The 13,634-nt window shown below is 43.8% G+C and overlaps 1 protein-coding gene across 3 annotated transcripts in view; it reads left to right on the plus strand.

Annotated features, from left to right (window-relative positions):
* Positions 1 to 539: 539 nt before the first annotated feature.
* Positions 540 to 13,634, plus strand: part of PIK3C2A (phosphatidylinositol-4-phosphate 3-kinase catalytic subunit type 2 alpha) — a 118,065-nt gene continuing 104,970 nt past the window's right edge. For 2 of the 3 annotated variants that reach the window (XM_033207885.1, XM_033207888.1), the window contains exon 1: positions 540 to 684. The gene's annotated coding sequence lies outside the window, so the exon portion shown is untranslated. The remainder of the gene's footprint in view (positions 685 to 13,634) is intronic. The other variant, XM_033207889.1, reaches the window with a different exon arrangement.

Here is a 13,634-nt window from a genome sequence, read left to right on the forward strand (position 1 = left end):
CATTTTACAGAAACCACGTGATAGGCTACTAATTACCCACCGTACAGCACCTGACCCACCGTGAGGCCTCGGTAAATGCTGGTTGGAGTGGAGGAGTTTAAGTCTCGCCTGTTCCTTTCAGTCTTCCAATCACAAAGTAATCTCGGCGCCGCCGGGGGCCGAGACACAAATCTGGGAACCTCAGCCTAGACGGAGGAGGGTGCGGAGTCCCGGGAGAGGGGGTAAGAACAATAGGGTACTTCAGTGCCCGGGCCCGGTTTGCGGGGCTTCGGACGCAGGGCCCGAGGGGCGGCCAGCTGGGGTGTCCTGGGAGCTCCCCTCCCCAGGTCTGGGGTGTGCACGGAGAGGGTCTGGAGCCTGCTCAGCATTCCCCGGGAGGGAGCTGGACCCTGCTCCCCTGGGCTCGTGCTCCCCAGCGCCCCAGCTCCCTTGCTCACGCCACACGGGCAGCGTCCAAGCCCCGCCCGCTAGCTCAGGTAGGCCGTCCGCGCCAGCCAATTCACAACAAGCCCGGGGCGGGAAGGCGGTGCTTCCCTGGTCGGAAGTGACGTGCTGGCTTGGCCGGCTGGGTAGTCGGCCGAAGCTTTCGGCGGCGGCTGAGCCAGCTGAGGGGAAAAATGGCTCGGACTGTGGCGGCTTCGGCGGCTCAGGTTGTAGTAGAGGCGGAGGCTCAGGCAGCCTGAGGTGAGGAGCGGTCGGTACGGCTGGGGACGATATTCGGGATTCTGCTCTGCGAGGGTGCAGAGGGGCCCCGGGGTTCCCGGGCTGGAAGGGTCTCTTGTCGCGGCCCCCAGTGCCTTGGGTGCCCGCGTCTGACCCTCCATCCCGTGCTCTTGGCGCTGCCCAGCCCGACTCCCCTCCCTCCGGGCCTTACTTCCCGGCAGGCCGTCGGCAAGTGCTGCGCGGGAGGTGCTAGGAGCCCGCGTCCCCACCAGGCCCCTCTTGTCGGGAGCGGAGGTGCGCCTGGGAGTTAGTTTTGTCCCACAGAAGGAGGGCAGGCCCCCTGCCCCGCCGGCCCCCCCTCCCCCGCCTTGTCCCGCGGGACCGGGCTGGAGCCGCAGTGGCCGGTCCTATTCTCTTGGCAGATTGTTCTGGCGAGTGTGTGTGTTGCACTTCTCAGTGACGGCCCCTTCTTTCACCTCCTGTCCCATCTCTGGCTCTGGGGGCCAAGGATACTTTTTCTTTTCCCCGGGCCCCCCACTCCCACCGCGTTGCCTGTGGCCGCGAATCTGCTTGCTTTGGGAAGACTTATTTCAGTGTGTATTTAGCGCATCATCCTTCTGAGAGAGCGGTCAGATTAAAAAATACTAGCTTAACTCTTCCTGAGGGACAGAGGAATAATAAATAATTGAAGAAAAAGGCACACACTTATTTTCCTCACTGAATTTTTGCCTTTAAAAACGAGATTCTCTAGCTGTGGAATTATTTTGGGGGGGGGAGGAGGGATTGAGGAGGGAAATGAGGAAGGAGAAACTAAGGAAAAAAGTCTGGAGATGAACGTGGAAGAGAGAGCCTGTTGTGGTTCTTTTCCTATACTGGCCTGATATAAATTGAGGTTATAATTATATCTTATTTTGAACAGTGGGGGTTTGAATTAAGTGAAACGAAGGAGGCCTTCCTCTTTGAACAAGATTAGTTATTAAAGAAATGTCCTGAAATCTTTCCTAGTGAGTTTCAGGCAGAAAAACTCTGTTGGGAATTTTTTTTTTTTTTTTTTTTTTTGAGACGGAGTCTTGCTCTGTCGCCCAGGCTGGAGTGCAGTGGCCTGATCTCAGCTCACTGCAAGCTCCGCCTCCCGGTTCAGCCATTCTCCTGCCTCAGCCTCCCGAGTAGCTGGGACTACAGGCGCCCGCCACAGCGCCCGGCTAATTTTTGTATTTTTAGTAGAGACGGGGTTTCACCGTGTTAGTCAGGATGGTCTCGATCTCCTGACCTCGTGATCCACCTGTCTCGGCCTCCCAAAGTGCTGGGATTACAGGCTTGAGCCACCGCGCCCGGCGGGAAAATTTTTAAATATATTGTAGCATCAAAGGCCACAGCGTAGAAGAGATGCAAGAAGAAAGCTGGTTGCAGGGGAGTGGTGAAGATGTAGTAGAAAGGGGTAAGGCTACACAGAAGTCCAGGAACTAATTCCAGGAGAGACTTTGTACCTTTGCCTCCTTGGCTTGTGGTTCAAGTCTCCACAAGAGACTCTTTTAGCAGCTCTGCCATAGTTGGGGTTGGTGCTCTTTTTTTTTTTTTTTTTTTTTTTAATTTACATGGCGTCTCACTGTGTTGGCCAGACTGGTCTACCATGCCCAGCAGAATGGTGCTTTTTTTTTTTTTTTAATTTGATCTAACCTTATCTGGACAGGATGGTGCTCTTATTCACAGTAGCAAATTAGACGAAAGGACCCTAGTTGAGGTATACAAATTTTATATTTATTTTTATGCAAGATATTTGTTTAATATCAAGACAGTGGATGCATACTGAAAAACAATGTAACTGAATGAGAATAGAGAAATTTTATTTGTTAACTCAAATTTAGTTCAAAAGTGATTTTACGTAGGTACAAAGCACATATGGAGTTTCTTCCATAAATTCCATACATTTTGGCTAAATTAATATATTCTACAGCAGGTTTTTTCTTATCAAAGTCTCTTGGTATTTGTGTTTTATATGCATGTTTCCTGCAGTTTTCTTTACAAATGACATGTTTTAATGTTTTCATCCACAGATTTTACAATTTTTTCTGTTTTGGTTTGTTTTGTTTTTCGAGATGGAGTCTTGCTCTGTTGCCTAGGCTGGAGTGCAGTGGCACCATCTCAGCTCACTGCAACCTCCACCTGCAGGGTTCAAGCGATTCTCCTGCCTCAGCCTCCTGAGTAGCTGGAATTACAGGCATGCACCACTATACATGGCTTATTTTTGTGTTTTTTCAATAGAGACTGGTTTTCACTATGTTGACTAGGCTGGTCCTGAACTCCTGACCTCAAGTGATCTGCCCATCTTGGCATCCCAAAGAGCTGGGATTAAAGACTTGAGCCAGTGCGCCTGGCAGTTTTATCTGTTTTATAAAATACAAAAGTTGGCATGTTTGCATTGAGGAATTTTAGAAACTAACTTTTTGTAACGAGTAGCTGTATACTAAGTTTGTTTCTTCTGCAATTAATAGTTCTAAAATTTTCAATTAATTGAGGATTGCTTGCATTAATTCCCATGTCCAGGACTCTTTCTTTAATCTACCACACAGTTTTGCATTTAAGTAAGCACATTCAATAAGTGAACTTATACCTAAAGAGAGTATTGAATTTCCTAGGAACTCAAGAGTTCTTATAAAGCATCAGAGCAGCAGTAGTGCAAAGCATTTTTTGTAACTTGTCTTTCTTTGATAACATGAATTATTCCTTTTCTTTTCTTTTCTTTTCTTTTTTGAGACAGAGTCTTGCTCTGTTGACCAGGCTGGAGTGCAGTGGCGTGATCTCAGCTCACTGCAGCCTCCACCTGCTGGGTTCAAGCAACTCTCCTGCCTCAGCCTCCCGAGTAGCTGGGACTACAGGCGTGTGCCACTACGCCCAACTAATTTTTGTATTTTTGGTAGAGACGGGGTTTCACCGTGTTGGTTGGCCAGGATGGTCTTGATCTCTTGACCTCGTGATCTGCCCGCCTCTGCCTCCCAGAGTGCTGGGATTACAGGTGTGAGCCACCACGCCCGGCCCTTTTTTCTTTTTTGAGACAGCCTCACTCCATCACCCAGGCTGGAGTGCAGTGGCATGATCTCAGCTCACTGAAACTTCTGCCTCCTGGGTTCAAGCAATCCTCCTGCCTCAGCCTCCCAAGTAGTTGGGATTACAGGTGCACACCACCATGCCCAACTAAGTTTTGTATTTTGGTAGAGGCGGGGTTTCACCATGTTGGCCAAGCTAGTCTTGAACTCCTGACCTCAAGTGATCCACCCGCCTCACCCTCCCAAAGTGCTAGGATTACAGGTGTGAGCCACTGCGCCTGCTTATGCATTGTATTAATTTTGCATATTCCAAAAATAATTTAAGACAGGCAAATGATAAAGGTGAATGCTTTTGGGTGGTGCCTCACATTGTAGGTGATTTCATTTTAGTAGTTGTACCTGCGTAGGGCTAAAAAATAATCCTCTGAAAGCTCTGAGAGTGCTGGAGGGCCTGAAGGAGTGCCTGGCACTTCAAAGGTTCCCAGAAAAATGAATGAGACAGTGCTTGCTCTCAAGAAGTCCTCATCCATTTGGAAGACAAACATACATTTTATAACAGTATAATTATAAGGGCAGGCTAAATAGGATATGGTCACCTGGGCTAGGATATGGAAAAGGAATGAGTGGGTTTGAGGAGGAAGAGGATGCTCAAGTTGAGTCTTAAATGATTAATTCCTTCTATTCATAAGGGCAGGATGGATAAAAGTGATCAGGTTCTAGGCCCTGCTCTGCTTCTATCAAGCAGTGAGATATTGAGCAAACTGCTTAATACTTCTGGTATCCATTTTCCTTATTCAGGATTCAACTACATATATAAAGCAGTGCTGTACATTAGAAATATGTGAGCCAAAAATGGGAGTCACATAGGTAGGAGATTTTACATTTTTTTTTCTCCTAAGTCTTTTAAATTTGGTGTATGTTTTATACTTGGTACATCTCAATTTGGAACAGCCACATTTCAGGCATTTAATAGCACCATGTAACTAGTAACTACCATATCGGACCGTATAGATCTAGAGGCTGGGTGCGTTAGTGCATGCCCATAGTCCAGTGCTTTGGAGGATCGAGGCCGGAGGATCTTTTTTTTTTTCTTTGAGACGGAGTCTTACTCTGTCGCCAAGGCTGGAGTGCAGTGGCATGATCTTGGCTCACTGCAAGCTCCGCCTCCTGGGTTCACGCCATTCTCCTGCCTCAGCCTCCCGAGTAGCTGGGATTACAGGCGCCCGCCATCACACCCAGCTAATTTTTTGTATTTTTTTTAGTAGAGATGGGGTTTCACCATGTTAGCCAGGATGGTCTCTATCTCCTGACCTCGTGGTCTGCCTGCCTCAGCCTCCCAAAGTGCTGGAATTACAGGTGTGAGCCACCACACCGGGCCAGCAGGAGGATCTGTTGAGCCTAGGAGTTTGAGACTACAGTGAGCTATGATCACCACTGCACTCTAGCCTGGGTGACTGAGTGAGACACTGTCTCAAACAACAACAACAACAAAAAAGAGGCTATTCTGTCTTGGTTCCCTGCTTGAAAAAGGAAAAGGAACTCCAATGAGAAAATTATCACTGGTAATTTATAATTTGTAATCATTTTGATGGTACTTGTATATGATGTTCTTTTGATGAGAATTATGGCCATACTTGCAAATATTGCTGTAAGTATCTTTCAGGTTATTCATAGGATTATGGTTGGGAGGAGAAGAAATGTCTTTGTTTTCTCTGCCTCTGTAGTGGAGTCATATTTTTGTTATCTTTACTTTGTTCATTTATGTATACTTTGTATCTTTTTTTTCCTGCAGTGTGTTCTTTCTTTCTTTCTTCTTTTTTTCTTTAAATAGAGATCATGTCTCACTATGTTGACTAGGCTGGTCTTGAACTCCTGGCCTTAAGTGATCCTCCCATCTTGGCCTCCCAAAGTGCTGGGATTACAGGCATGAGCCACTGCACTCGGCCTGCAGTTTGTTTTTCTTACATGATGGATTTAAAACACAATGAGAGAGTGCATATGGACATTTTAGAAAGTTAAAAGGAGATTTATACAATTTTAAACTACTTCTTGGATTTCTTAAAATTTTAAACTGAGCTGTTTGGGTACAAAAACAAATGGGATTTATAAATCCTCTTTTAATAGATTTGAAGGCAGTTATTGTTGGCTTAGCAGCAAGTATTTATCTTTTAACCTTGAGACTGCATTAAGATAGTGTATAATTAACATGCTTACTGTTAAACATAAGGCTTTCTGTTAGTATTACAGTATAACAGTTACATTATTTATATGACTGATGTGCAATGTTGGTTCACTTAATTTGCTGTGCATTGAGTTTGGTTAAAAAACACCAGTGGCTAATTTTAGACAAGATAACTATGACTGACAATACTACATCTTTACACTTGTATTGACTGATGGTTATAGCTTAGTTAGCTAACACTGTTTTCCCTCCAAGACCTTATTACCTGTGAAGTAAATACAGCAAGTATTCTCATTTTGCTGAGGCCCAAAGATGTTGTGACTTAACATAATAAATTAGAAGCATTGCTTGAATTCAGGTCTTACAATGCTAGGCCCAGTGTTCTGTTTTTTTTTGTTTTTGTTTTTTTTTTTTTGGAGGCAGGGTCTCTCTGTGTCACTCAGGCTGGAGTGCAGTAGTTCCATCTCAGCTCACTGCAGCCTCCGCCTCCCCCACTCAGGTGATCCTCCCACCTTAGCCTTCCAAGTAGCTGGGACTACAAGCACGTGCCACTATGCCTGGCTAATTTTTGTGTTTTTTGTAGAGAAGCTGGTTTGCCACATTGTCCAGGCTGGTCTTGAACCCCTGGGCCCACCTTGGCCTCCTAAAGTGCTGAAATTACAGGCATAAGCCACCACGTCCAGCCCAGTATTCTTTTCTTTTCTTTTTTTTTTGGAGATGAAGTTTCACGCTTGTCACCCAGGCTGGAGAACAATGGCACAATCTCAGCTCACTGCAACCTCCGCCTCCTGGGTTCAAGTGATTCTCTTGCCTCAGCCTCCCGAGTAGCTGGGATTACAGATGCATGCCACTATGCTCGGATAATAATTTTTGTATTTTTAGTAGAGATGGGGTTTCACCATGTTGGCCAGGCTGGTCTCGAACTCCTGACCTCAGGCGATCTGCCTCCCAAAGTGCTGGGATTACAGGTGTGGGCCACCGCCCCTGGCCCCAGTATTCTTTTCATTGCATCTCTTCATATGGCATTTGAGTGTTTAGATACACAGTACAAACCAGATTTTTGCAGTGTGTAATAAAGAAATGGTTACTTCCTGGCTTTAGGAAGTTTATATATTAACTAAGAGAGACCAACTAACTATAATCCATGTAGCAAAAAGTACTTCAGTTATTTTTAAAAAATTGTTACAGGAAAGAAAAGATGTAAGGGATAATATAGTCAAATGGAAAATAGATAAGAGTTAATTAGACAAGATTTTTGAGTAAAGAGTTTAGATTGTAAATCCTTACTATAGGAAGAAGATGATGAGATGTTGACGATAGTGTTATTTCAATGCACAGGGAACAAGGGAAAATTTAGCTAAGGGAACATAAAATGTACGTTTAGGGAAGGGTTTTCTTTCTTTTTGAGATGGAGTCTCCTTCTGTTGCCAGGCTGGAGTGCAGTGGTGCGATCTCGGCTCACTGCAACCTCTGCGTCCCGGGCTCAAGTGATTCTTCTGCCTCAGCCTCCCAAGTAGCTGGGATTACAGGCACACATCACCATGCCCAGCTAATTTTTGTATTTTTAGTAGAGATGGGGTTTCACCATGTTGGCCAGGATGGTCTCGATCTCTTGACCTCATCATTGGCCCGCCTCGGCCTCCTGAAATGCTGGGATTACAGGCGTGAGCCACTGCGCCTGGCCTAGGGAAGGGTTTTCAAGGCTTATTTTTTATTTTTATTTTTTAGATGGAATATTGCTCTGTAACCTAGCCTGGAGTGCAGTGGCATGATCTCAGCTCACTGCAACCTCCGCCTCGCAGGTTCAAGCGATTTTCCTATCTCAGCTTCCTGAGTAGCTGGGATTACAGGCATCTGCCACCACCTCTGGCTAATTTTTGTGTTTTTAGTAGAGACAGAATTTCACCATGTTGGCCAGGCTGGTCTTGAACTCCTGACCTGAAGTGATCTGCCCACATCTGCCTCTCAAAGTGATGGTATTACAGACATGAGCCACTGTGCCCGGCTTGAATAGCCTAGTTTCATCTGACTAGATCTCATAATGACATTCATCAGGCTAGAATTCTGTGCATAGTGAAATGTATGACATGATACTACAATTGTTAAGGATTCTTTTTGAAGAGTTATACTTATTAAGGTATAATTTACACATAGTAAAATCATTTGTTTTAGGTGTAACGTTCCGTATAGTTCTGCTAAAGCAGATGAATTACAAAATACAGTGACAGTTGTGTAACTGCCACTACCACAATTAAGATACAAGACATAGAATATTTCCGTCACTCCAGAAATTTCCATAATTATGCCCTTTTGAAGTAAATCCCTTCTGCCCACCCCTCACTCCTTGGCAAGAGCTCTTTTGTTTTTTATCCCTGTAGTTTTGCCTTTCCCAAAATGCCATATAAATTGGTATCACACAGTGTATATAGCCTTTTGAGTCTGGCCTCTTTCATTTAGCATAACACTTTTGAGATTCAAGAAGATGTCTCTTTTTTATTAATAAACTACTTTTTAGAAAGTTTATGGAAAAATCATGAAGTTACCAATATACAGAACATTTGTAACTATAGTACAGAGAAATCCCTTAAACCCTGCACCTAGTTTCCCCTATTTTTAAATTTAAACTACTAATTTTTGCTAATTGTCAAACCTGCAAGGTTCTAGAATTAAGTTTGTTGAAAATGGGAAACAATGTGAAGATTTCGATCAAGACGATGACTTAACTAATTTTTTTGTTTGTTTGTTTTTGAGATGCAGTCTTGCCCTGTCACCCAGGCTAGAGTGCAGTGGTGTGATCTTAGCTCACTGCAGCTTCCTCCTCCTGGGTTCACGCGATTCTTGTGCCTCATCCTCCCGAGTAGCTGGGATTACAGGCACGTGCCACCATGCCTAGCTAAATTTTGTATTTTTGTGCTTTTGTATTTTTCACCATTCCAAACAGTAACTCTGTAGCTGTTAAGCAGGTACTTACTATTCATTCTCTTCTCGACCCAGTCCCTGGTAACCACTAATTTACTTTTTTTTTTTTTTTTTTTTGAGATGGAGGCTGGAATGTAGTGGCGCAATCTCAGCTCACTGCAACCTCTGACTCCTGGGTTCAAGCAATTCTGCCTCAGCTACCCTAGTAGCTGGGACTACAGGCATGTGCCACCACGCCCAGCTAATTTTTGTATTTTTAGTAGAGACAGGGTTTCACCATGTTGGCCAGGATGATCTCAATCCACCCGCCTTGGCCTCCCAAAGTGTTGGGATTACAGGCATGAGCCCCTGTGCCCAGCCTCTATTTTTGTCTCTGTGAATTTACCTTTTCTAGATCTTTCGTGTAAGTGGAATCGTGTAATATTTAGCCTTTTGTGTCTGACTTATTTCACTTAGCGTAATGTTTTCAAGGTTCATATATGTTGTAGAATGTATCATTTTTATGACTGAATCATATTTAATGTACCACATTTTGTATATTCATTCATTGATGGATACTGCATTTTTTCACCTTTTGGCTATTATAAACAATGCTGCTATGAGTATTAGTGTACTCCTATTTTCAGTTCTTTTGGGTATATATCTAGGAGTGGAATTGCTGGGTTGTTGTAATTCCATATTTAATTTTTTGAAGAAACATTAAAATGTTTTCCAAAGTGCCTGTACCATTTTACATTCCCCTAGCAGCAAAGTATCAGGGTTCCATTTTTTCTACATCCTTGCCACCACTTGTTGTTTTCCTTTTTTTTTTTTCCAGTTACAGCCATTCTAGTAGGTTGACTAGTGATATTGAGTATCTTTTCATACACTTATTGATAATAAGTTGGCTTTTTTTTTTTCTTTTTGAGACGGTGTCTCGCTCTGTTGCCCAGGCTGGAGTGCTGTGGTGTGATCTCGGCTCACTGCAACTTCTGCCTCCCAGGTTTAAATGATTCTCCTGTCTCATCCTCCTGAGTAGTTGGCATTACAGGCACCTGCCAGCACGCCTGGCTAATTTTTGTATTTTCGGTAGAGAAAGTGTTTCACCACGTTGGCCAGGCTGGTCTCGAATTGCTGACCTCAAGTGATCCACCCACCTCGGCCTCCCAAAGTGCTGGGATTACAGGCCTAAGCCACGGCGCCTGGCCTAAGGTTGCTTTTTTTTTTTTTTTAAATGAGGTCTTGCTGTGTTGTCCAGGCTGGGGCACAATGGCTATTCACAGAGACAATCGTAATGCAGTAAGTACAGCCTTGACCTGATAGGCTCAAAGGATCCTTCTGCTTCAACCTCCAGAGTAGGTGAGAGAACAGGTGCATGCCACCATGCACAGTTAATGGTAGCAACATATTGATGCTTGTTTCAACAATGGTCAAGGCAGGGTGATGTTAACATTTTTTAAACAGAAAAATAATTGGATGGAAACATGTATTTTAAAATCCCTATTATATGCTAAGCATTTTATTATATAATTTTATTTAACTCTGAAAACACTCTATTATCTGTGTTTTACAGATGAGAAAATTAATGACAAAGGGAGATCAAGTAACTTGCTTTAAAAATCACAGAGTTGACCAGGCAATGTGGCTCATGCCTGTAATCCCGGCACTTTGGGAGGCCGAGGTGGGTGGATCACCTTAGGTCAGGAGTTCGAGAGCAGCCTGGCCAACATGGTGAAACCCTGTCTGCTAAAAATATAAAAATCAGCTGGGTGTGGTGCTGGGCACCTGTAATTCTGGCTGCTCGGGAGGCTGAGGCAGGAGAATCAGCTTGAAGCTGGGAGGTGGAGGTTGCAATGAGCGGCAGAGCAAGACTCCATCTCAAAAAAAAAAAAAAAATCACACAGTTTATAAGAGGGAAGTCTGATATTTGCTTGCTGCTACATGGTTCTTTCTCCTCTCTGCTACCACTGTTATATAAAACTAAGAATTTAATCCACATGTTGATATCATGTGAAAGTAAGGCTTTTTTAGTCATAGAAATTGATGGAGTTTGGGGGAAAATTCCAGAAGTATTCATGTCAGTTTTTCGTTATTTATTATTCACTATTGAGGGTTTCTCAGTTGCAACTCAGTTTTATCTTCTTTCTACCTTAAGCCATGTTAAATGCAGGTATATACTATAACATTTAACACAGAAACTTTACTGTTAAATGTCATGTTGGAATTGGGGTGATGTCAACGTTTATTTAATGATTCATGTCAAATGAATGAACAATGAAGTAGATCAAAGTTCAGTAATTATCTCCACAAAGCAGTAATACTGTTGGGATTCTGAGTTAGATTGAAAACTTCTTGGTCAGCAAAATGTCTTTCAACAGGAATCCCTTGCTGTGACTGTATCCCCTTTCCTTGTCCCCCTCCCACATACATACAGTGATACACATATGCAGACATAGAAAAGTGTCCTGGTTGGATTCCCTGGTTGTGAATCACTTATGTGTAGGAGGTTGCTCCTAAGGACTGAAGATGGGATAATGACTACTAGTGGATATTAAGCTACAGTGCAACCACTACCTTTTGTCAAAATAGAATTAAGCCCTCTATTAATGTGCTTGTAGTACTTGTGCAGTGGATAATTGTTTTAATAGAGTAATATGGAGGCTAAAGAATGGAGTGGGGGCCAGGTGCAGTGGCTCATGCCTATAGTCCCAGCACTTTGGGAAGCTGAGGTGGGTGGATCTCTTGCACCCAGAAGTTCAAGACCAGTGTGGGCAACATGGTGAAACCCCATCTTTACAAAAAATACAAAAATTAGCCAGACATGGTAGCATGCGCCTATAGTCCCAGCTGCTTGGGAGACTGAGGTGGGAGGATTGCTTGAGCTGGAAGGTGGAGGTTGCAGTGAGCTGAGATCATGCTACTGCACTCCAGCCTGGGCAACAGAGCAAGACCTTATCTCAAAAAAAGAAGAAGAAGAATGGAGTAGGAGCCAGGTTAGGCTCACCTATCTTTTTTTTTTTTTTTTTTTTTTTTTTTTTGAGACAGAATCTAGCTCTGTCGCCCAGGCTGGAGTGCAGTGGCGTGATCTTGGCTCACTGCAGCCTCTGCCTCCTGAGTTCAAGCTATTCTCCTGCCTTAGCCTCCTGAGTAACTGGGATTATAGGTGAGCGCCACCATGCCTGGATAATTTTTTATTTTTAGTAGAGACGGAGTTTCACCATGTTGATCAGGCTGGTCTCGAACGCCTGACCTTGTGATCCTCCCACCTCAGCCTCCCAAAGTGCTGGGATTATAGGCGTGAGGCCCCGCACCTGGCCAGGCTCACTTATTTTTAAACGTGTGACGAAGCTTGGGAAGACTCTCCTCTTCACTTTTCCCATGTCTCACTCTTTTTTATGTCCAGGTTGTGGCTCCAATTTTTTTTTTCCCTGACTACCCTATTAAAAATAGTATCCTCTCCAGGCGTGGTTGCTCACACCTGTAATCCCAGCACTTTGGGAGGCCGAGGCAGGTGGATCACGAGGTCAGGAGATCGAGACCATCCTGGCTAACACGGCGAAACCCCATCTCTACTAAAAATACAAAAAAATTAGCCGGGCATGATGGCGGGCGCCTGTAGTCCCAGCTGTTTGGGAGGCTGAGGCAGGAGAATGGCGTGAACCCGGGAGGCAGAGCTTGTAGTGAGCCAAGATCGAGCCGCTGCACTCCAGCCTGGGCGACAGAGCAAGACTCCATCTCAAAAAAAAAAAAAAAAATAGTGTCCTCCCCAACTAAATCATTCTCTCTCACATTACTGTTTTTTTCTCCTATTTCATTTACTGTCTATATGTATCATTTTGTTTGCTTGTTTGAATCAAATGACTTCTTAACATTTCCATTGCTGTTATCCTAGTCCAAGTCATTATTCTAGACTTTTTCAGCTACCTGTTAATCGGTCTCCCAGTTTCCATTTTTGTTTCTTATGCCTGGTTTTCACAGAACAACAGGGATCTTGAGCAATGTAAATAAATCAGATCACATGACTGTGTCTACCTAAAATTCACCTTGGGCTTCCTATTATACCTAAAATTCAGTATAGCATCCCCCTTCTTGGGGGTATATTAAATTTAATAATTAAAAATTTTTATTGATAGATGGAGATTTTAAGATTTTTTTGGAGAGTTCTGATTTTTGATAGTTGAGCTTAGTGATTTAACTTGTTTCTGATTTTTTTCCTTTCTTTTCTTAATCCCCAATGTGATATTATGTTTCCTTTATTATTACATTTTTTTTTCTTTCGAGATGGAGTCTCGCTCTGTTGCCCAGGCTGGAGTGCAGTGGCGCTATCTCGGCTCACTGCAAGCTCTGCCTCCCTGGTTCACGCCATTCTCCTGCCTCAGCCTCCCGAGTAACTGGGACTACAGGTGCCTGCCACTACACCCGGCTAATTTTGTATTTTTAGTAGAGGTGGAGTTTCACCATGTTGGTGAGGCTGGTCTTGAACTCCTGACCTCAGGTGATCCACCTGCCTCGGCCTCTCAAAGTGCTGGGATTACAGGCGTGAGTCATTGCACCAGGCTAGAATGAATCTTATCATCCAATGTCTAACAACTTTATATACTTGAGAAATTGAAGCTCAGAGAGGTGAAGTGCTTTATTCAAGTTGAAATAGCTAATTAATAATAATAGGGTTGGGGCAGAAACTCAGTTTTTCTTTTCTTCTGATTCAAAGTCCTCATTTGTTAGTTTGTGATGCCTATATTTAGCAAATTTTTTTTCTTCTTTTTCTTAAGCTGTGGCTCCCAAAGCATCTAGAACCGGAAGCTATATTCAGCAATTTTTTTTTTTTTTTTTTGAGGTGGAGTCTC

The sequence above is a fragment of the Trachypithecus francoisi genome, unplaced genomic scaffold (assembly GCF_009764315.1).
Source record: "Trachypithecus francoisi isolate TF-2019V2 unplaced genomic scaffold, Tfra_2.0 Lachesis_group8, whole genome shotgun sequence".
NCBI lineage: Eukaryota > Metazoa > Chordata > Mammalia > Primates > Cercopithecidae > Trachypithecus > Trachypithecus francoisi.